General features: G+C 43.7%; 1 protein-coding gene across 7 annotated transcripts in view; it reads right to left on the bottom strand.

Annotated features, from left to right (window-relative positions):
• LOC124621853 (endophilin-A) overlaps window positions 1-23,916 on the bottom strand; it is a 723,134-nt gene that overhangs the window by 598,519 nt on the left and 100,699 nt on the right. For all 7 annotated transcript variants that reach the window (XM_047147301.1, XM_047147304.1, XM_047147306.1 and 4 more), the window contains exon 2: window positions 18,946-18,987. The gene's annotated coding sequence lies outside the window, so the exon portion shown is untranslated. The remainder of the gene's footprint in view (window positions 1-18,945; window positions 18,988-23,916) is intronic.

Raw genomic sequence — 23,916 nt, 5'->3', positions numbered from 1 at the left:
TTGTGGTCGTAGTTCCCCAGATTCAGAATAAACGGGTTCTGCGAATGTCTAGAGTTTCTGTATAGTCTTGTGGTGAGTTTGTGGATTACCTCCGTGAGAGTCTCAAGTCGGTATTCCCGGTGAAGGTACGCGATGCGGGTGTGTCGTGGAGCATTGCTTATGATTTTGAGTACTTTGTTTTGTATGAGCTGCAGACGGCGCAGGCGTGTAGGCGCAGCGTATCCCCAGACAGGAGCTGCGTACGTCATCAGGGGTCGGATAAGTGTCATGTACATGGACCTCGACACCCTTCAGTTCAGTGTGCTACGCCTGTTGAGCATAGGATAGAGCTGTTTGAGCCTCGCACTAGCTCGGTTGGTTATGTGTTGTATGTGGTCCCCCCAGAGTAGGTTCCGGTCCAGCCAGACACCGAGGTATTTGACTTTCTCGCGGAAGCGTATTGGACGTGCATGTAGAGTTATTGGTCTGCAGTAGCGGTGTTTGCGCAGTTGCTTCGGTCTTCTAGTGAACAGAACGGCTTCGCACTTGCCGACGTTTACTCTAACACGCCATTTCTCCAACCAAGGCTCGGCCACTGTGAGTGCAGTCTGTAGGCGTGACGTAATGTTTGATGGTTTCCAATCTTGTGCAAGGATGGCTGTGTCATCCGCGTAGATTGCCATCATTGTGTTGTGTGTGGTTGGGAGATCGTTTATGTAGAGGTTAAACAGTAGGGGCCCTAGGATGCTTCCCTGGGGTACTCCCGCGTGTATACCGTGTCGTGTTGATTGTTTTCCCTGCACGTCAGTGTTGAAACTCCTGTCTGTGAGGTATGAGTGTATTAGACGCAGCAGCCCGTCGGGGAATCCCGCGTCGCTGAGTTAGCGGATGAGGCCGTTGTGCCATAGACGGTCGAAAGCCTTTTCGATGTCCAGGAACACTGCCCCTGTAGCTTTGTTTATGTTGAAGCCATGTGTTATATGTTCAACGACCCGTAGGAGTTGTTGTGTTGTGGAGTGGTGATTCCTGAAGCCGAATTGCTCCGGTCTCAGGATGTCATTTGTTATGCAGTGCCTAGTGATGCGTTTGAGGATCACCTTCTCAACAATCTTACTGAGCGAGCTCAGAAGGCTGATGGGTCGGTAATTTTGTGGGAGGCTGTGGTCTTTCCCCAGCTTCCTGAACATCAGGACCTTGGCCGTCTTCCAAAAGGCGGGGAAGTGTTGGTGTTTTAGTATGGCATTCGTTATGTGTACTCAGTTGCTTTATCCGTGAACTCCTGGAGGACACGGTTTTGAATGCCATGATGATCAGGGGATTTCCTAGCAGCGGAATGCATTATATCTCAGGAGACTTCGGCTGTGCTAGCATGTCGAATGTCGTCGCGCAATGGTTGGGCTATAATGCGTGTAACCTCTTGGTCAGTAGCAAGTGTGAACACTGGATCTGATGGTACCAGGTTCGGTGTGAATGACGCTGCGAGTGTTCGGGCCATTAGTTCTGCTTTCTCTTCCGCGGAGTATGCAGGTCCGTCAGGCCTTTGAAGCGTTGGGGTGTATATTTTCTCCCTGGTGAAGTGTCGGGCTAGTTGCCACACGCCAGGTCGTGCGGTGTCCAGCCCTTCGAGTTTTTGGTTCCACTGTTGTGTTCTATGTGTTTGTATTTTATCGTGTATGATGCCCTGAAGCCTGTTAATGTGCCGTTTGAAGTACGGACGCCTGGTGCGCTGCCATTGTCTCCTGAGGCGATTCCTCGTTGAGATTAGGCCCAGGATTTCCTGGGGCAGGGCCGCACTGCGTTGTTGTGAGGTGCGATCAGGTATGGTGCCTGCCATTGCGTCCTGGACGGCGTTAGTGAGGGTTTCTACTGCCTCGTCAATTTGTGCTGTTTCATTAATTTCGTGTATAGGTGGGATGTGGCTATCGAGCTTTTGCTTGAACAATGTCCAATTCGCACGTCCGTAGTCCAACATATTGCGTTGTTCCATGTGCTGCAGTGTTTCTTCAATGTATGGTATTACAGGTTGGTGGTTTGAGGGCAGATCGTTTTCAACGGCAACGTTGAGTGTCGCTGTAATGCCCTTGATGAGGGCCATGTCTATCACGTCTGGCCTGTGTCCCCTCTGATAGGGAATGTGCGTCGGTTCAGTCATACAATGTGTGATCGTGGGAACGTCAAAATAGGATAGATCCTTTCTGCCATTCTGTCACGTCTCCATGTCGACGGATCTTACTAAGCTGCTCGATACAACCGACTGTCACATACAGGACGTTCGGAAATTCCCGTTACAAACTTCTAGGCCTTGTAGAGGGGAGTGAGTACATACTATATGGAATAGGAACACGCTTTCAGAAACGTAATGTGTCCGTGCTTCAGCCGTTTAGAAATGTGTTTGCTAGGTAGGTATGCAACGGGGTAGTCATGGTTGGCTGGTAACGTCTATCCTACAATTCTGACCTGGTTCGATACTCATTCAAGCGTTGTGTTGAGCAGCATGGTTGAGTATCCATTTGCAGAATACACCGCCATGATCCTTCTGAATGACGGAGATCACGGTAATCGAAGAGGCGCTCACCGCCTTTATCAAGATCGTTCTCCACAATGCCCGAATTCATCGCATACCATTTTCACCACAGTTGCGCAACGGCTTCGAGAAAGGGTGGATTCACCGTCAGCAGGCGTGACTGTCGTGCACCAAGGAGACGCCGCACAACCGAATTGGAAGAAGCCATACTGCATCACGTTGAAGGGAACCCGTCAACGAGCGCACGAGCAATTTCTTTGGTTATTAATGGGTGGAACTGTAAAACAAGTGATGTACTGGATCACGTCTAATCAATTACTTGTGAAAGCGGTCGCCCTGCCAAAATGTTTTAAATTACCGTTTCCAGACAAGTACACCAATACCTTAAAGTGGAAACGTCAGTGCATGTGCCTCTCTTGCGACAACTTTGAGGAAGCTGTTCCAATTCAAAATATTATCTACTCACTCCCCTCTACAAGTCACAGAAGTTTGTAACGGGAATTTCCGAATACCCTATATACATCAGCTCACAGTACTAACATACGTCAGTGGTGGAAGGTCACATGGCCGCATGTTGCCTGGTGTAGACCCTTGTTTTGCGCTCCAAAGCGATCAGTGTTCTCTTTTATAGGGGTGACTAATATGTTATCCGATGAGCTCTCAAATGTTTATGTGAATGGTACAATACTTTCCATTTTCTTGTTACCAATCGAAGCCTAAAACTCCACAAGTGACACAGTGGCTGTGATTTTCTACTACAGTTTAGTGAATGGAAGCGGGTTGCGTGCTCGTGCTCTCTGAACTGAAAATATGGACGTCGCAGAATACCATCTGATAAAGCGCTCCTCCAACTTCTCCATTTTCTTATGGATATAGCTTTCATAGTACTCCAAAAGTTAAAGAGTGGAATGCCTCCATCAGTCCGTAGGTGAGATAAAACAGCGTGTGCTAGATTTAGTGGACGAAAATCTTGAAACCAGCGTGAGGGAGGTCTTCATGAACAACAGCCGGAGCCATATTATCTTCAGCGTGTCAACGTTCTGACATCACAAGACCATCGTGGTTGATTACAATTCTGTCAATGGCTCTGCAGACATGTAATGCAAATACACTGTTTGCACCTGAGATTTTATTTATTGATAAGGCGGTGCTAACAAACGATGATGAAGTTAAATTTCATGATCAGCTTTTGAGGGTCGATGTCGATTCGCATGCAACTGCAGAAAGAGGATATCATCAGCAACTTTCTCAAAGTAGAAGCGGGTACTCTTGGAGAGAAATTAATAGGATTATAGGGCTGCCGTAGATTACTAACAGGACTTTCTGATTAACGCATTGCCTGCCTTTTTGCAGGACGCCATGACAGCAAAGACTACAGATTTAGGGTCACGCACGATGGGGTACCACCACGTTTTCGCAGAAACGTGCGTGAAAACATGACGTTGGCGTCTCCGGTGAGGCGACGTTAACAAGCCCCAGCATAACAATGTATTGGTCGGGGAGACCCCACATCTTCGTTCCCCTTGTTACCCAGACATCAACCCCCTAGACTTTGGATTACTGGAACACTTGAATGGTCTAGGCCACTTCGGTCAACGATGTGCAGACACTACAGGATCGTGTAGTCAATGCACGCCAGTACCAACAACAACAACAAATCGGACAACGAGGGTGCGATTCCTTAAGCCAAAGGGCAGTGGGAATCATTGTCAAGGATGGACGCTACGTCGAACTACTACTGTGAAAAAACGTCATGACTGAACTTTACGTTAGCGTTCCTTACGAAGTGTTCAGATCTCAAAAAAGTTTAAGTTTCCGAATCAACGTTTACCTGACTTATTTTCGTGTTTTAATAATAACTACCACTTCTCAATTTATTCGACACTTTTACACACTAGCTTAGCGCCCACTGCTTCGCTCGCGTAGACTGTATGGTCTGCACAGATTTCTTTGTGTTTTTTGTTTTTCTTCAATCGAATTTTTACGTTGTTCACAAACTGGAACACCTAAACTTTTCACCCTTAATAAGGTTGCAGAAGCATGGTCTTTGCAGAAAGTACTTCTGGCCAAAAAGCGACTCTGATAGCTCGAGTCCTCGGCTCTTGTTAATCATGCCTCTTGCGTTTTTCTGGTGGTGTCTAACCGAGAAGTGAAATAGCAATTTTCATAGGTTTAAATTTAAATTTTTTTATATAACGAAATACGTTCTCAAAAAAATTTATCCTCTATTTTACCCCCTTAGTGATTGACTTTCCAAAAATGCAGGAACACGTATTTTTTTATTTCTGACTGAAAAACCAAAACCGAAATTTCGTAGTTCTAGGTTCAAAATTGCTTTAATAGCGACATCCCCTATTTCAGCCCCTTAGGAGTGTAATTTCGAACAATCCCTTCTTAAACGATGCCTACAGTATAAGATCCACACCCTCTCCAAACTTCAAGTTTCTGTCCTAAGGGGTTTGGGCTAGGCGATGATGAGTCAGTGAATCAGTCTGGCCCTATTCCGCCCCCTGAGGGGTTGAATTTCCAGAAACACTGAAACACTTTTTTTTTTTTTTTTTTTTTTTTTGTTTCTAACAGAGATGAGTGGCGTACTTTTGTTTTCAAATGCAGCCATGAACCTACAAACAGGGTCTTCCTAACAGATTGAAACAGTATCTCGATCCCGGATCCCTGTCTTTTGCGAGCAAAGTTCTTACCAACTGACCTACCCAGTACAATTTTAGCAGAACTGAAGCAGTGATGACGAATTTTGAGTCGCACGTGGATAGCTCGAACAGTGAAAGCATTATTGCCGAAAGGCAGGTTGTAGGGTTCTAGTCTCGTTCCGGCGTTCACATGTGATCACACACTACGCAGCCGAGTGAAAGACCCAAGCCGGAACTCATGCAAATCCTGTTTAGCTACCAGTGGGACATAACCAGCACAACTGCCTTTATCATATCTGTGTTCGTGCCCAAGATATGAGCAGCGGTACGTCTTTTTCAAACAGCGCCCTACATTTTTTTATTCAGTATTGCACAACTCCTCCCCCCCCCTCTCAAAACCTGTTTAAAAACGTAGCACAATGTACCACTCACGTAAACATGACATTATTAAAATCCTTGCACTAAACTGACTTTGACTCTGCTGTATAGCACACAGTACAGATACTGGGGGGTAAAAGTAACTCGTCAACTTTCTGGAGTTGGCAACAAACAAATGGAAACACAAGGAAAATGCCCATCGCTCATTCACTCAATCGCCTTCAGGTGAAGGTTTGTGCACATATCTTGTACACCAACGAATAGAATGCCGAAATGCTAGGCATATATGGAGAATGTAAGTTAGGAGAACAGTAATTGCAATATATAACAACTACTGTTGATATCCTTGTAACGAACAGTTACACGGAAGGCAGCCTTGCTCGTTAATGTCCCCTGGAAGCTAAAAAATATTTTCCTGTACATTTTTCATTTTACTTCTGTGTAAAACGTTATTTGGGGCGGTCAAGACGTACGGATATCATGTCGGGCGTGTCCGGCTGAGGGCATAGAACGTATACAGAGAATGACGCGGGAGTGTCACAGGTTATATGAGTGGCTTGACAGTTAAGATTTTTCAATAGGTCTATTACAGACACACGAAAAATGAAGCCGCACATTTCGTGAGAATCTGCTTAGAGAACTTAAAGGTCCATCTGTAGGGCAGAAACTACGAATATTCGTCAGTATATTACATACCTATCACGGAGAGATTGTGGAGATAAAAATAGGTACTCGCAGAGAGCAGCAACAGGAGCTATCCGTTCTTCCTGTACTCTTTCTGTTAACTGAACGGGAAGAAATGTATAGATTGGTACAAGAAAAAGTATCCTCTGTTACATACTTCATAGTGATTCACAGATAACAAAAGTAAATCTATATCTACAAACATACTTCGCAAGCCACCATACGGTGCATATTTACGGTGTGTATATTTACCACTACTATTCATTCCCTTTCTTGTTCCATTCGCAAACTGAGCTAGGGAAAAATGATAAATGTCGGTTCTCTAAACTTTATCTATAGTGTTTTGCGAAAAGAACGTCTTCTTTCCTCCATGGATGACGGAGTAGTTTCGTTATACACGCTTGTTGATCGAACCTACAGGCAAGTAATCTAGCAGTACGCCTCTATACTGCTTTGATTGCCTTCCTGTAACATGACCTGGTAGGCATTTCAAACACTAGAGCAGTACTCACGAATTGGCCGCACAAGTAATCCGTACGCGAGTCTTTATAGAAGTGCTACACTTTCACAGAATTCTCTCAATAAACTGAAGTCGAGCATTCACATTCCCTACAACCGAAATTAAAGTGCTCGTTCCATCTGATGTCGCTTTGCAACGCTACACCTAGATATGCAATCCACGTGACGATGTCAAGCAGCACTCCACTGTATTCCCATACTAAAGGATTGATTTTCCTATTGATCTTCATTTTTATCAAATAGAGAAGTTGCAGAAGATCTTCACGATTCGAGATGCTAAGGAAACCTCTACAACCAGTTAACACCTTTCATTTGGGACATGTAAAACGCTCGGCCGACAGAAGAGGAATGACACGGTGCATGTACAAAATGAAGTGGAACAGTACCGAAGACACGAAATATGCGACTCTGAAAACGTGCAATATCTCTAACACCAAACTGCAGTAACTCGCCAGAACAAAGTGTAGTGCAGGAAACTTGTTTTGAGACAATGACAAGACCGTTCAGGCATCCGAATGTTGGATTTCATGACTGCAATCAGTCTGTCTACGGTATTTTTAGCATTCTGCGGTAAAGTCACAATTCGAAGGTCTCGATTTTCTTTGCTGTTGGCATATTTACTGTGGATCCTTCAGAACCGTACAGAAGTAGAGACCAGACGTAGCATCTTTCAAATCGAACTCCAAAGGCTTGCTTAGATCTATGTCTGTCTTGTGGAAATTTTCTTGAATTTTATGTAAGCATTACGGGCGAGCGACATTTTATCTCCATTTCTAACCTCCAGTCTTCACAGAGGTACTTAAACTACCCTACTTTTTGTATTAAGGAGCCACTGAAATGTAGATAAGCATTTGTAAAGGAGTCGGGCCGTCGCGTGATAATAACCAAATTGTCTTTTGCGTGTTTATATTCAGACCTAGATTACTGCTGTAATGTATTACTATGTTAAGTAGTCATCATCTTAATTATCGTCAATAAATACTATATCACCAGCATACCGTGTTAGTGACCTCATTATCAAATTTCACCTGGGCTGTCTGGTTACCATATAAATTCTCTATGCAGCGGACCTTTTTCTGACGGCTTTTTCAGAATCAATAAGAAAGACCTACGTTTTTATCCTAATCATAGCATATTTGCAATGTAACGTTCGTGGAACTACTATTACTTTTGAACCTAAACGTTTCCTAAACGCAAACTGTCACAGAAATGACTTTCTTATATATTTCATATAACCTTTGATGGATGGATGATTTTCAGAAATATTTTAAAGGAATGGCTCATAAGACGAACGTGTCTATGATCTTCACGTTTTCGGTGGAGCACTACACCGAATACACAAATTGCGAGAAATGTTGACAACGTAAAGAAAAGAGCTGAATACCTACGATATATCTGTCGGAATATCAAATATACAGCCCGTCAGTACAAAAAGTTTCGAGACTGGACTAATAAAAAAAATGGAGAAACGATAAATGGTGGTTCTTACACTTCAACTGTTCTACATAGTGCCCCTCCCCTCACCCACTTGAATATAATGCACAGGAAGTTCATACAATCATGTAAAAATGTCCGAAAAGTCATTCTTTGCCATGGTGTTAACTAGTGCGTTACGATGGCTTGAATGTCGGTTATGTCCTCAAAGCGTTGACCCTCTATGTGAATTTCTGAGGGCCAAAAAATTGTCAAGAAAACACTTTTTTTAGGTCGTTACAGTGGTGTTACCCATTAAACACTGATTCACAGATGTCGCTCCACTGCGATTTGTGACACAACAACTTTGACAAACTACGGTCGCACGTCTATTACTTAACACCGCCTTCTCGCGAGTGACAGGTCGAATGAACATTATTTTGTTGTCTGCATGTGTTATTTTACGCTGCCACGTAGATACCGCGCTGACGTTGCTTATATGCCAAGAATCAAATCGGTCTCTGAATTTTCTAGTCAGACGGTTTACTTCTACAGTTCATAACGGAAAGGAAGATCGAAGCTAGAAGGAAAAAAGGGCGAAGAAGAATATCTTGACATAAAGCAGTGGACAGAACTACCAAGTGCAGATTAACAGCAACATACTGCGGTTCATAGACTAAAGCTGCATCGTGTGGTCGTCAACAGGATAGGCAGAAGAAGAAGAAGCAGCAGCAGCAACAGAGGAAGGAGGAGAAAGAAGAACTAGGTTGCAGCTGTAACTTCCACTTTTGTGCGGTCCGCTATATTTAAGACTCGCGTACATAGATCACAATGGTTGACAATGAACTCATTCACAAGCATATCTGACACAAATCTAGAATTTCTGTGAAGTATTCAAAATGTGGCTTTTTAATCGTTATAATAACGCCAGAATTGTTTGTGAAAGTTGTAGTATAACCGGCTACAAAAAGATGTTTAATTTTATAGTGTATACTACACCTATATAGTTTGGTAATATTGTAATGTCGATGCCTACATGTTTCTTTTACATGTAGTTTTTCACGCAAACTTAAGCAAGGGGCGATAAAACGACAGGTACTTGCTTTTATGAATTTCGTAGCTTCAAGAGATTATATTAACTGTCTTGATCACTTCTAATACATCTGTGGCAAACTTGTAGTGAAAAAATAGCAGCGAACAATGTCAGACTTTGTCGAAATAGTGTATTTTGCGTACTTTGGCGTAAAGGTTTGGGTTTGGGACGAGTCATGATCCCCACATCGAGTGTGATTAAGTTGTACGGATGGATCCCTGATTCTTGTGCTGATGGGGTAGTCGCGGAAAAGGCAGGCACTGGTCTAAAAAAACTGGCCAATTAGAATACCAAAACTTGGAGGGAAAACAATTTAATATCCAATTCAAAGGTGGACCAAAATAGCTCCGCCTACAGCTCAAATACAACTTGACACTATAATACAATTTGTTAAAGTCCTATCAGAAGATGTTGAAACTTTCGAGTATCTGCTACGTAAGTTCTCGTAGCTAGCAGAAGCTAAGATAAAGGAAAGGGGGTTTTTGTCAGCCCTGCCGTTCGGAAACTAATGAAAGAGAAAATGAATGAAATTTAAAGATCGTCTTGGATACGCTTTAAGCAAATTGTCAAAAAGTGTCTTGGCAACCCCAAAGGCCTTGATTACGAAAATCAGCAACGAACAAGCTGAATAACTTGAAAGTACTGGATGCCTCAACGAGATTCAAGGCCGGCCGAAGTGGCCGTGCGGTTAAAGGCGCTGCAGTCTGGAACCGCAAGACCGCTACGGTCGCAGGTTCGAATCCTGCCTCGGGCATGGATGTTTGTGATGTCCTTAGGTTAGTTAGGTTTAACTAGTGCTAAGTTCTAGGGGACTAATGACCTCAGCAGCTGAGTCCCATAGTGCTCAGAGCCATTTTTTTTTAGATTCAAGTTGCACTTAGCCGGCCGAAGTGGCCGTGCGGTTAAAGGCGCTGCAGTCTGGAACCGCAAGACCGCTACGGTCGCAGGTTCGAATCCTGCCTCGGGCATGGATGTTTGTGATGTCCTTAGGTTAGTTAGGTTTAACTAGTTCTAAGTTCTAGGGGACTAATGACCTCAGCAGTTGAGTCCCATAGTGCTCAGAGCCATTTGAACCATTTTGCACTTCTGGGTCCTCACAATTACTTTGTGAAAAAAGAACTTATGTGATAGACGGAATTTCTTATCATTTCTTAAATTATATATATAAAAAAAGCATAGGCGTCACTTGAAGTGATTAAGAAAGAATTGTGAAGTATGAATTTGTAGAAGTGTAATACACTACTAGCCATTAAAAATGCTACACAAAGAAGAAATGCAGCTGATAAACGGGTATTCATTGGACAAATATATTATACTAGAAGTGACATGTGAATGCATTTTCACGCAATTTGGGTGCATAGATAGTACCCAGAACAACCACCTCTGGCCGTAATAACGGTCTTGATACGCCTGGGTATTGAGTCAAACAGAGCTTGGATGGCGCTACAGGTACAGCTGCCAATGCAGCTTCAACACGATACCACAGTTCATCAAGAGCAGTGACTGTCATATTGTTGCTCGGCCACCATTGACCAGACGTTTCCAATTGGTGAGAGATCTGGAGAAGGTGCTGGCCAGGGCAGCAGTCGAATATTTTCTGTATCCAGAAAGACCGGTACAGGACCTGCAGCATGCGATCGTGCGTTATCCTGCTGAAATATAGGGTTTCGCAGGGATCGAATGAAGGGTAGAGCCACGGGTCGTAACACATCTGAAATGCAACGTCCAGTGTTCAAAGTGGCGTCGATGCGAACAAGAGGTGACCGAGAAGTGTAACCAATGACACCCCATACCATCACGCCGGGTAATACGCCAGTATGGCGATGACGAATACACGCTCTCAATATGCGTTCACCGCGATGTCGCCAAACACGGATGCGACCACCATGATGCTGTAAACAGAACCTGGATTCATCCGAAAAAATGACATTTTGCCATTCGTGCACCCAGGTTCGTCGTTGAGTACACCATCGCAGGCGCTCCTGTCTATGATGCAGCGTCATGGGTAACCGCAGCCATGGTCTCCGAGCTGATAGTCCATGCTGCTGCAAACGTCGTCGAACTGTTCGTGCAGATGGTTGTTGTCTTGCAAAAGTCTCCTTCTGTTGACTCAGGGATCGAGACGTGGCTGCACGATCCGTTACAGCCATGTGGATGAAATGCCTGTCATTTTGACTGCTAGTGATACGAGGCCGTTGGGATCCAGCACGGCATTCCGTATTACTCTCCTGAACCCACCGATTCCATATTCTGCTAACAGTCATTGGATCTCGACCAACGCGAGCAGCAATGTCGCGATACGATAGACCGCAATCGCGATAGGCTACAATCCGACCTTTATCAAAGTCGGAAACGTGATGGTATGCATTTCTCCTCCTTACTGGAGGCATCACAACAACGTTTCACCAGGCAACGCCGGTCAACTGCTGTTTGTATATGAGAAATCGGTTGGAAACTTTCCTCATGTCAGCACGTTGTAGGTGTCGCCACCGGCGTCAACCTTGTGTGAATGCTCTGGAAAGCTAATCATTTGCATATCACAGCATCTACTTCCTGTCGGTTAAATTTCGCGTCTGTAGCACGTTACCTTCATGGGGTAGCAATTTCAATGGCCAGTAGTGTATTTAACTTGTCGCGTTAGCTCTGGCGACTTCATGTAGGAACGTTCAGAGCCAGAAAGTGTGTGCCCCTGGCGAGCAGTGAGCAGCGGGTTGCCTGTCGGTGGCGGTGTTTGCCGGGCCAAGGGCGGCACGCGGTTAACAAGGAAGCGCCCCTCGCCGCCTCTAGTGGAGAACCGGCTAATGAAACCCGGAGGAGCTGCCGCGGCACAGCTCTGCGACACACTGGAAAGAGCGCGGCGCGGTGCAGCAAGGTGTTTCACCACGGAGCTTTTCTTCAGGTAAATTCACTACAGCAGCCGTCGGGACAATAGCCACCTCAAGGTCATCTCATCGACCTACAGCACTGCCAGTTAGTGGTAGTTGCAAATGTTAGTAAAAGTTACGAGAAAAAATTGAAACATCTCTACTTTTAGTCTACAATATGAAGGAAAACTTTCAACAACAAAACTCCCTTCAACTGCTACGAAACAAAAACTAATGCTACAAAAATTTGTGAACAAGGATTTTTTTGCTTCAAGCTGTGAAAAAAAAAACAGCATCACTGGCATATTTGTAGTGAAAAGATTCTCAAAATTTATAGTTACATGTGATAAATATTTTATCGTGAAAAGATAAAGGTATTCCGAGGTAAGTAATAAAATACCGTGAGAGGTATGAAACTTCCACCTGTGTAACGAAAAATGTCGTCGCTGATGAATTTGCGTTGCGCTGGACCTTGTAGAAGCTTTGAGCGAGAAAGTTGTGAAGAAAACTACCAAATTTATTTTGGTAACATCTTCGACATCCTTCTACATTTACATCTACATCCATACTCCGCAAGCCACCTGACGGTGTGTGGCGGAGGGTACCTTGAGTACCTCTATCGGTTCACCCTTCTATTCCAGCCTCGCATTGTTCGTGGAAAGAATGATTGTCAGTATGCCTCTGTGTGGGCTCTGATCTCTCTGATTTTATCCTCATGGTCTCTTCGCGAGATATACGCAGGAGGGAGCAATATACTGCTTGACTCCTCGGTGAAGGTATGTTCTCGAAACTTCAACAAAAGCCCGTACCGAGCTACTGAGCGTCTCTCCTGCAGTGTCTTCCACTGGAGTTTATCTATCATCTCCGTAACGCTTTCGCGATTACTAAATGATCCTGTAACGAAGCGCGCTGCTCTCCGTTGGATCTTCTCTATCTCTTCTATCAATCCTATCTGGTACGGATCCCACACTGCTGAGCAGTATTCAAGCAGTGGGCGAACAAGCGTACTGTAACCTACTTCCTTGGTTTTCGGATTGCATTTCCTTAGGATTCTTCCAATGAATCTCAGTCTGGCATCTGCTTTACCGACGATCAACTTTATATGATCATTCCATTTTAAATCACTCCTAATGCGTACTCCCAGATAATTTATGGAATTAACTGCTTCCAGTTGCTGACCTGCTATATTGTAGCTAAATGATAAATGATCTTTCTTTCTATGTATTCGCAGCACAGTACACTTGTCTACATTGAGAGTTAATTGCCATTCCCTGCACCAAGCGTCAATTCGTTACAGATCCTCCTGCATTTCAGTACAATTTTCCATTGTTACAACCTCTCGATATACTACAGCATCGTCCGCAAAAAGCCTCAGTGAACTTCCGATGTTATCCACAAGGTCATTTATGTATATTGTGAATAGCAATGGTCCTAAGACACTCCCCTGCGGCACACCTGAAATCACTGTTACTTCCTTATGGTATCGTGTCAAGTATGGACGCACTTTATTTACTAGAGACGACAGCGGCAGCTCTTATTGACCCTTCGTCACTACACACACACATCGCCCAAATCGCCGATATACGCTATACAGAAATAATTGTTGGTACTTTCAGGCGAATATTTCCGTCCAATTCCTGCAAAATATATTTTTGCTTGTGGTTTTGTGAAACCCACGTTCTATCCAAGTACAGTCCAAGACTATTATCCTCAGCATGCAGCAACTGCATTTTACAAAAAAACATCGTTCTTGCAGCAGCACTGTCTCTGCATTTCATTAAAATGTTGCATCCATCATTATACTTTCAGAATCAAAAACGAAATGAGCGGACAAGACAAATAACGGATGGCTCTGAGCCAGAACCATTAATTTTTTCATAGAGATCACTCTGTATTTTTCTGGCCTCTTCTATATTATCGAAGTACAGTTCTACGCACTAACGTTTTGTAATTTCCGTTCTCATTTATATTCCTTTCTCGGGGAATCAAAACACGTGCTCACATATAGAGATACTGCCGATGTTACTACACTGTCAATACAGAAAACAGTCGACTCGAAAATACTACTAGGTTCTGCTGTCATTTTATGAACTTGCGCAAAATTTATATTATTCCTGGCTTCTTCACTGTTGGCCAGTTCAGCAAAATGTCGCCGGTGCGTTCTATACGGCAGTTATAGACTGTTTTCGAATGTCTTTTCGCTCTACACGCACACCAACCGGAATAGCACTACACGTGATTCCTTGCTCCTGCAGTTCGCTCACTACCAGACACTCGTCAATGCATCGTTTCACGACGACTGAAACCAAACGTGAAAACACGACCTCGCACGTCAGCCGACTCTGACGTAATGCCCTATTAATAGTGTACATGCAGCAACAAAGCCATGGGGCGGCCTAATCGCAGCAGACTCGCTTCTTGGCTATCACAACATACACGTAAGCACTGAAATGCTCGTTTTCCCGCGTGGTCGCTGAAGACAGACGCGAAAAAGAAAACAGCCTTTATTATATTTTTTACATAGCTCAATTTCCAAATTTCACAGCTAATTTTCGGAGAACAATGTACCATGAAAATAAAATTGTCGAAAAAGGCTAGAAATGTTAGCAATTCCATGCTATCTTTAACACATTATACTTTATTTGGTTGGGTGAGAACCCGTTCTTGTTTATAGGCTTGCAGCCTGACCGGTATCAGTCCAGCTAATTAAATGCACACATTCAAGGGTTGACTGTACCTGCTATCAACAACAAATCCGACTCGGTTCTTGAGTCCACAGGTAGAATAGGAAGTGTAGTAAGCAAAGACAGAATGGAAAAGACCGTATGTTAAGGGGGGAAAATAGGAATAATAATAATTATTATTATTATAATTATAATAATAGTAATAAGAAGAACAATCGTGTCGGATTTGTTGTTGATAGCAGGTACAGTCAACCTGTGAATACAAGCCTTAATAATAATAAAAATCTCTGCTTTAAAAACCAAAATGCAAAATTAGCTCTTCCTAATGAAGAAAGCTGCAAAGCTGTCGAAGTTTACTTCGCCAATTTACTAAATTGTCCAGAACCCACAGAAAGATTCCCACTAAAGAACCCGCACACACCAAACACGACTCAATACCACTCTCAAAAGAAGAAATCCTCAAGCACATCCACCATCTCAAAAACAACGAATCGGCTGGTGAAGACAACATAGTAGCAAACTACTGAAAAATTTAGGCCCTAAATCACTTGACAAGCTCACGCAAATTATTAAAGAAATTTGGACAACAGAAGAATTACCTGACGGTTGGAAGTGTGCACTTATCCACCCCCTGCACAAAAAAGGCGACAGAACGGATGTCAACAATTATCGAGGCATTTCACTACTGCCGGCAGGTTTGGCCGAGCGGTTCTAGGCGCTTCAGTCTGGAACCGCGCGACCGCTACGGTCGCAGGTTCGAATCCTGCCTCGGCCGTGGATGTGTGTGATGTCCTTAGGTTAGTTAGGTTTAAGTAGTTCTAAGTTCTAGGGGACTGATGACCTCAGATGTTAAGTCTCATAGTGCTCAGAGCCATTTCACTACTTCCATTACTACAAGATCTTCTCTTCATGCCTATTGCAGAGAACATAGGAACAAATTGAAGATTGGGTAGTATCAAGAAGGTCTCTTACTCGGACGTTCCTGCCCTGAAAAAATTTTTGATGCAAAAACAACGTCGAAGTACAGAGCTATTAGCCCACCATACGCACATTCGTCGACTTCAAGAAGGAATATGACAATAGAACTCGGACTTGAACAGAAAATACGTAAACTCATTGAACAGACACTCTCCAACACAACCTCTAAAGTAAAATTCATGGGTGAAATCTCGGAATGTTTTGAGATCAGAACTGGAGTAAGATAAGGAGACAGACTACTTCCAATTGCGTTCAATATCATTTTGGACAAGGTCATAAGGGAATGGGAGAGAGTGCTTACAAAACGTGGCCTATGGAAACCAGTGAAGATTGGAAGAAAAACTGAAGTCAACTGCCTAGCCTTTGCCGATGACCTTTCAGTTTTGACAGACAATGAACAAAATGCAATACATCAAATAGCAATACTTAAGGAATGCGCCGAGAAGGTTAGCTTGAAAATTTCTTTTGAGAAAACTGGATTTATTTGTACACTCTTAAACATACTGAATGTCACCACAAAATATGGACGGATAAACAGAGTTCCACATTTTAAATACCTGGGGGAAATTTTGGAACCCATTAGACTAGAAAAAAATCTTAAGAAACTCGAGCACAGAAACTAAACAGAGCCCACGGTCGAACACACCAACTTTACAACAAAGAGTGCATGTCCAAAAATCAGGCACTACAGCACTGTCATTAAGCTCGAGGTGCTATAGGCAGCAGAAACCTCCTCAAAGATGCTACTGCAAAATCTACAAAAAGAAGAACGAAAGATCATTAGGAAAATCCTTGGGCCACGAAAAACTGAAGCTGGATATAGACTGCAAACCAACAAGACTACAGAGGAAATTTCAAATATTGCTGCTGACATTAGAAAATGACGCCTTACATTCTATGGACACATACACAGACTTCTTAAGTATAGACTCACACACCAGATACTCACAGCCACTGAAACCTTAAAGGTATGGCATGGGCCGAACAAGTACGAAGAGACCTTACTGATGCTCAACTCACCATCCAGGACACTGCAGACCTTAACACCTACAGAAGCAAACTAGACAAGTGGAAAGTCCAGCCAGAGACAAGAGCAAAAAAGACTGGTACAAAGTGAACGGATGATAGACAGAAAGAAAGCCACGAGCGAGAACATGAAGGTCTCATGGAAAAACCGCAGGAACAGTTGTAGAATGGCTCTGAGCACTATGGGACTCAACATCTGAGGTCATCAGTCCCCTAGAACTTAGAACTACTTAAACCTAACTAACCTAAGGACATCACACACATCCACGCCCGAGGCAGGATTCGAACCTGCGACCGTAGCGGTCGCGCGGTTCCAGACTGTAGCGCCTAGAACCGCACGGCCACCTCGGCCGGCAGCTGTAGAAGCTTCACGTGATCCACAATGGGTCTACTACGTGTATAATTAATAATAATAATAATAATAAATAGACATTACCAAACTCGTGAAGAGAAGACTGGAACAGTATTCTTCTCTTTAGACGCTCGTGGAGACTATAGTTTGCAAATCTGTGTGTACCAAATACTGATTTAAACAAATTATTATTATTATGTTTAAACATTTTACTATTATTAAAACCGTGTGAATATGGATCACGTTGAAAGCAAACGAGATGGGACGTTATATTTGCGACGGCGAGGACTGAGTGAGGTAGGGGTGGGGGAGGGAAGGAGCAGTGCCACAGTCTGGCTCCTCCTCCCCCAGAACGGAACCCTGGACCCGCGCCTGGATAATGACCACTACCTACAATGGTCCACTCCATTTGATGCAGACTGTTCCTTCCGCGATTGAAGCGGATGAGGAGCTTTCGTCACGAGACGTATTAGGTATGCGAAGTCCTTTGGCTACGAACGAGCCCTCTCAAACTGCAATCTCCCTCTTGCGTTCTTGCTGTTGTCTTCCGTCCGAAGACTGGTTTGATACAGCTTTCCACGCTAGTCTATCCTGTTCAAGCATTTTCATCTCCGAATAACTACTGCGACCTACAAGAATTTGAACTTGTGTACTTCAATCATCTCAGCTCCTTTCATGCTCAGTCAGTCTAGTAGTTACAGCCCTACCTGACTAACCTACATATAATTTGCCACACAAATTGCAGGAAATCCTATAAATTCCAGTCCTTTCTAAAGGTGTAATTTTGTCTTCACAGAATATGAAGAACAGTATTTCTAGCTGGAGTGTATTTCCTGGATGTTAGTTTGCTGGTAAGTGCCGGTGAACTCCTACCCACATACAGCATGAGGCCCATTTGTTATCAACATGGTTTATTGCTTTCAGAGGAAGATATAAACGTGGTTCATGGGCACGTATCAAGAACATTAAGTCGAAAACCGTGATCCTGTTGTCATAGATGTTGCAGAAGGCGGCACATGGGCAGTTTAGCCGACTAGTTTAAGTCTGAAAGTAAATGCGCTCTTTAGGCGACCGACTATTACATTTCTTTCCCATGCCTGATATCGATTTTAAGGATGTTTTCATTTTTGAATTATACACCACTTCTAAGTATCTTTATGTGAAAAACATCTTTAATAATAATCATGCACTTGCCTAGGAAGGTGGTTTGACAACAATGAAACTGAGCATGTGGCGAACGAACCATTAGACCGTCCACTCTGTTCGCTGACTTTGCGATCTCTGTGTGCCATCCATTTCCAAATCTAACCATATTTGCGAATGGAAAAATTCTGAACAGGTTATGGTAGACTTAAAATAGTGGCAAACTATTCAAAAGAGCACTTTATGGGTGGGCTAACCAATGGAAAAAAAATTTGGATGCAGTACACAGACCAGCCTAAAGGGCCTCACGCTGAAAAATAAGCGCGTTATTTATCTAAAAAGACAGCCTTTCACTTGCAGTTTGGGAACTTTGCACTTTGGACTCGTAGAAGAGGTCCTGGCGCTGTTAAGTAATCACACCCACAGCAATCCAGTTCGTAATAAATGACTTCTATTGTCTACATAAGTTGTTTCAGAGCTGTTACCAACGAGCAATGCCTAATAGATAAAAACCCACAACAACATTTCAGCCCAACATTCTCCTTAGAGTTTAATTGTTGACGAGTTAAATGGTCACCGGTCAGAAAAGCGAAGCAATTTATTTGCGATATCTTAGAACTTGCGTATGGACTTGCAGGCTCATCTGGTTTCCATACTTACGTCAGCAGCAGTTGCGACGGCCCGCGACACTCCGAAGTTGATCTGTAAAAAAAACGCAATCCATAAAGTGGACAACCAACAACAATCGAACAAGAAAACTTAGTCAGTATCAGCGTGTGACATACGTCGGAAAAAAATAGAAATACAATAGATTTAGGTTTATCACATGACAATCGGTTCGCGGTGCAAAGGCTAAACTGGATAAATTTAAAGATGCTTACAAATGATTTGATACGTGCCGCTTCATAACAGATGAGTCATTCAGAACGAGACACATCACTGAAGACAATTCTGTTTCAGTCAATGAGACGTATATGGCATAAGACGTATATGGAGACGTCCTGAACAGCGGTGGGTACCAACCCGACCGTCACTCACTATACGGCCCCACAACAGCGAGTGCCCTTTCTTTTCATAAAGGCCTGCTTTGGTTGTCGTCCACGGCATCCTCACAGCACAGCGGTACGTCGACGATATTCTACGCCCCATTTTGTTGCCCTTCATGGCGAGCCACCCCGGGTTTGCTTTTCAGTTAGTTAATACCCGCCCGCACACTGTGTGTGTGTGTCTGCTGCTTGACTTCGTACTCGCTATTCCCTACCTTGGCCAGCAAGGTTGCCGGATCTCTCCCCAAATGAAAACGTTTGGAGCATTTGGGCAGGTCGCTCCAATCAACTCGCGACTTGGATGATTTAACGCGCACATTGGGCAGAATTCGGCACGATGCCCTCAGGAGGATAGTCAACAACTCTATCAGTCAGTGCCAAGCTGAATAACTGCTTGCATGAGGGCCAGAGGTGGACACACGCGTTATTGACTTGCTTAATTTGTGAAGGTCTTTCTCTTGAATAAATCATCCATTTCTCAGTAATTGCGATGATTTGTTTGTTTGTACGTGTACATCAGACTTACCGATTTCCATCCCATTAAGATAATTCCTTCGTGGCGGTTTTTTTGTCATCTTAGAGTGCATATGAGAAACAATCTGTCTAATGGTTTAAGTATCCCTTTACTGTAGTTAAAACTGACTGTCAGAAAGAAAAGTAGACCGTACATTTTCACAGCACAGCACAGTATTTTCTTTCTCGATGACTGATTTAACAGATGATATGTACATTGTAGTTTTTTAAAAAAATATATACATCCCCTGTGTATCAGATTTTTTATTTGAGTATCGTGTAAAAACTGGAAAAAACTGGTTAAGAACTTTTCGAGGATTTTGCTAACAATGTTTTCTCTTTATATATTACATGTACATACCTATATATTATAAAAATACATATGCTATTTCTATCCAAATATTTATTAGAGCACTATGTGAGGATCTGAAGTAAATCGGTGAAGAAGTTTGAGGTTTTTGGCAACATCGTCTTATCTGTATATAGTAGAATAGATTAACAATCCAGAGTAGGCACGAGTAACGCGATTTACAATCCGTATATAAGGAAAGACTACGTAACACTTTTATCATTCTGAAATCTCATTTGAATGTCGTTTGTTTGTGAGCACATCATGTCGTGTGGCGTGTCAGGAGGAGGAATGTCAACCAGCATTGTAGGAATTCAACAGCGGCAGGATCGTGGGCTATTAACAATGCGTTTTATCATTCCATGATACTGCTGCCCGTGTTGGTCGGAATACGACTGTCAGGAGAACATGGTATCGATGAATTCAAAAGAGCCACGCTCAACGGCATGCAGGATCTCAGTGGCCTCGCGCAATAACTCCAGGCATGTTCTTGGCTCGGCCGCGCAGAATAGTCACGTTACTTCAATCAGTGTGCTTGTATCAAGACAAGTATCGACACGGACAAAGCGACTACGTTTGGAGCCTTACGGGCTGCCAGCATGGGAACCATTGTTGCGCTCTAATTTCGCTGCAGCTGAGAGAGACGCATCCAACGGCAACACCACACGGCAATGGCACCACGCCGGCTTTCCAGACGTGTTTCGGTTCCGCGTACAGTGGAGGCTCTGAGGAGAACTAAGACTGTCAAACTGCATTCATTATCGCCACATTGGTCCACCACATGCCGAGGTGGCATGGAGTGCCATTGGGACCACAACACGATAACTTCTGCTTTGCATAGCAAATTTTTGATGTATTAAGGTTGGCGGCTGTACCCTGTCTTCGTCGTCTCCATGACGTTGTCTTTCAACTAGGTAACACAAGATCACATGAATATCTATGTCTGCACACATAATCCCCAAGCCACCGTACAGTGTATGGCGGAGGGTACCACTTACTACTGCCAGTGATTTCCTTTCCTGTTCCACTCGAAAATAGAGCGAGGGAAAAATGACTATATGCCTCCTCCGTACGAGATCTAATTTCTCGCATCTTATTTTCGTGGTATTTATGCGAAATTACCGTTGGCGGCAGTTCTACATCTACATCTACGCGGATACTCTGCAAATCACATTTAAGTGCCTGGCAGAGGGGTCATCGAACCACCTTCACAATTCTCTATTACTCCAATCTTATATAATGCGCGGAAAAAAAAATGAACACCTACATCTTTCCATACGAGCTCTGATTTCCCTTATTTTATCGTGGTGATCGTTCCGCCCTATGTAGATCGGTGTCAACGAAATATTTTCGCATTCGGAGGAGAAAGTTGGTGATTGGAATTTCGTGGAAGATTCCGTCGCAACGAAAAGCGCCTTTCTTTTAATGATGTCCAGCCCAAAGCCTGTATCATTTCTGTGACACTCTCTCCCATATTTCGCGATAATATAAAACGTGCTGCCTTTCTTTGAACTTTTTCGATGTACTCCGTCAGTCCTATCTGTTAAGGATCCCACACCGCGCAGCAGTGTTCTAAAAGAGGACGAACAAGTGTAGTGTAGGCACTCTCCTTAGTAGGTCTGTTACATTTTCTAAATTGAATTGTTCTACAGTCGGTCTCAAATGAGGGTTTTCTAAATTCCCACAACAGTGACTCCCGAAAAGAGCGCCATCTTCTCTCCGTATGTTCACATTTGAGTTCACGAAGCATGTGTATGATACTTGCAAACTGACAGAATCTTCTGGTAACAAATCTAGCAAAACGTCTCTGAATTGCTTGGTCTCTTCCTTTATTTGACCTTGTGGGGATCAGTACTCTAGAATAGGTCGCACTAGCGATCTACACGCCGTCTCCTTTATGGGTGAGCTACACATTTCCGTAATTCTCTCATTCCGTTTCATATCGCTTTGCAACGTTGCGCCTATATACAGGGTGTTTCAAAAATGACCGGTATATTTGAAACGGCAATAAAAACTAAACGAGCAGCGATAGAAATACACCGTTTGTTGCAATATGCTTGGGACAACAGTACATTTTCAGGCAGACAAACTTTCGAAATTACAGTAGTTACAATTTTCAACAACAGATGGCGCTGCGCTCTGGGAAACTCTATAGTACGATATTTTCCACATATCCACCATGCGTAGCAATAATATGGCGTAGTCTCTGAATGAAATTACCCGAAACCTTTGACAACGTGTCTGGCGGAATGGCTTCACATGCAGATGAGATGTACTGCTTCAGCTGTTCAATTGTTTCTGGATTCTGGCGGTACACCTGGTCTTTCAAGTGTCCCCACAGAAAGAAGTCACAGGGGTTCATGTCTGGCGAATAGGGAGGCCAATCCACGCCGCCTCCTGTATGTTTCGGATAGCCCAAAGCAATCACACGATCATCGAAATATTCATTCAGGAAATTAAAGACGTCGGCCGTGCGATGTGGCCGGGCACCATCTTGCATAAACAACGAGGTGTTCGCAGTGTCGTCTAAGGCAGTTTGTACCGCCACAAATTCACGAAGAATGTCCAGATAGCGTGATGCAGTAATCGTTTCGGATCTGAAAAATGGGCCAATGATTCCTTTGGAAGAAATGGCGGCCCAGACCAGTACTTTTTGAGGATGCAGGGACGATGGGACTGCAACATGGGGCTTTTCGGTTCCCCATATGCGCCAGTTCTGTTTATTGACGAAGCCGTCCAGGTAAAAATAAGCTTCGTCAGTAAACCAAATGCTGCCCACATGCATATCGCCGTCATCAATCCTGTGCACTATATCGTTAGCGAATGTCTCTTGTGCAGCAATGGTAGCGGCGCTGAGGGGTTGCCGCGTTTGAATTTTGTATGGATAGAGGTGTAAACTCTGGCGCATGAGACGATACGTGGACGTTGGCGTCATTTGGACCGCAGCTGCAACACGGCGAACGGAAACCCGAGGCCGCTGTTGGATCACCTGCTGCACTAGCTGCACGTTGCCCTCTGTGGTTGCCGTACGCGGTCACCCTACTTTTCCAGCACGTTCATCCGTCACGTTCCCAGTCCCTTGAAATTTTTCAAACAGATCCTTTATTGTATCGCTTTTCGGTCCTTTGGTTACATTAAACCTCCGTTGAAAACTTCGTCTTGATGCAACAACACTGTGTTCTAGGCGGTGGAATTCCAACACCAGAAAAATCCTCTGTTCTAAGGAATAAACCATGTTGTCTACAGCACACTTGCACGTTGTGAACAGCACACGCTTACAGCAGAAAGACGACGTACAGAATGGCGCACCCACAGACTGCGTTGTCTTCTATATCTTTCACATCACTTGCAGCGCCATCTGTTGTTGAAAATTGTAACTACTGTAATTTCGAAAGTTTGTCCGCCTGAAAATGTACTGTTGTCCCAAGCATATTGCAACAAACGGTGTATTTCTATCGCTGCTCGTTTAGTTTTTATTGCCGTTTCAAATATACCGGTCATTTTTGAAACACCCTGTATCTAATCGACCTGACTGTGTAAAGCTGTACGCTGGTAATGCTGCATTCGAACATAACAGGTTTGTTTTACCTACTCTTCCGCATTAACTTACTTTTTTCTACATTTAGAGCAAGTTGCAATTCATGATACCAATTAGAAATTTTTTCTGCGTCATCTCGTATATTCCTACATTCACTCACCGATGACAGCTTCCCGTACACCACA

This window comes from Schistocerca americana, chromosome 7 (assembly GCF_021461395.2).
Source record: "Schistocerca americana isolate TAMUIC-IGC-003095 chromosome 7, iqSchAmer2.1, whole genome shotgun sequence".
NCBI lineage: Eukaryota > Metazoa > Arthropoda > Insecta > Orthoptera > Acrididae > Schistocerca > Schistocerca americana.
The sequence above is the reverse complement of the archived record's forward strand: the minus strand, read 5'-3'. Positions and strand labels throughout refer to the sequence as shown.